The sequence below is a fragment of the Colobus angolensis genome, unplaced genomic scaffold (assembly GCF_000951035.1).
Source record: "Colobus angolensis palliatus isolate OR3802 unplaced genomic scaffold, Cang.pa_1.0 Scaffold500, whole genome shotgun sequence".
In the NCBI taxonomy this organism is placed as follows: Eukaryota; Metazoa; Chordata; class Mammalia; order Primates; family Cercopithecidae; genus Colobus; species Colobus angolensis.
The window spans coordinates 196,686-196,952 of NW_012118489.1; positions in this window are offsets into that span (position 1 = coordinate 196,686).

Consider the following 267-nt stretch of genomic DNA (forward strand, 5'->3'; position numbering starts at 1 on the left):
AGCAGCTAGGCAACCCCAGCTCATCAGAGTCAAGGGAGAAATCGGAAACTTCACATGGACCCGGTAACACAGGTTCTGCCTCTGTTTCTAATACACATCCTCCTTATGCCTACAAGTTTCCACCAATTTGGGTAAAGACCCCTTAGTAAGTCAGTCACTTCCGAGTCCAAAGTAAAACGCTCCCCACCCTCCACCCCAATCAGGACTAGAGCTGTTCCCCAGCTCTCCCGTGCCCAAGGATAGAATGTCCTTTTTGCTCTTTGCCTT